Consider the following 631-nt stretch of genomic DNA (forward strand, 5'->3'; position numbering starts at 1 on the left):
TTGGGGACCAATGGGGCTGAGCCCTGCTAGTTAATGATACACTTGCTCTTGTCCCTTCCACTGTTGGGCCCCAATCGATGGGCCCCTCTCTTAGATGAGCCTCTTCATGGAGGTGCTGGGGTTTCCACCCACTTCCCAAAGCAACCAGAGCCAGAGGGCGGAGCCAGCTGGGGGAGACACCCGGCTCTAAGCCCCTTCTTGGCCTCTGATGACGTTGGCACCAGGGCCTGGAGGTGCAGGTGGAATCAGCCACTGGCTGGGCTCCAGCCTCAGGGGCCCGGCATGGCCCGGAACCTCCCTGCCCTCCCTGCCTCAGCCTCAGACCCCCACTCTGCCCCTGCTTTGGGACCAGGGCCAGCTGGGCTCTGACGCACTGTCTGCACTGCCATCCTTAGCAACTGTTGTTAGTTAATATTAACAGCCTGATAACAGAAGGACAGTTAAGGTGGAGTGACATACTGATAAAAGTCCCTCTTCTAGGCAGCAAAGGCAAAGAACAGTTCACACCAGGGTCTGACAGTTGACAAAGACCCCAGATGTCATAAGCCTCTCCTCTGCTCACCTTGCCCTTCCTCCTCCTCCTCTTCTTCCCCTCTCTTGTCCCTTGTCCAGTCCTGTCCCACCAGCCCAC

The sequence above is a fragment of the Lemur catta genome, chromosome 11 (assembly GCF_020740605.2).
Source record: "Lemur catta isolate mLemCat1 chromosome 11, mLemCat1.pri, whole genome shotgun sequence".
Classification (NCBI taxonomy): domain Eukaryota; kingdom Metazoa; phylum Chordata; class Mammalia; order Primates; family Lemuridae; genus Lemur; species Lemur catta.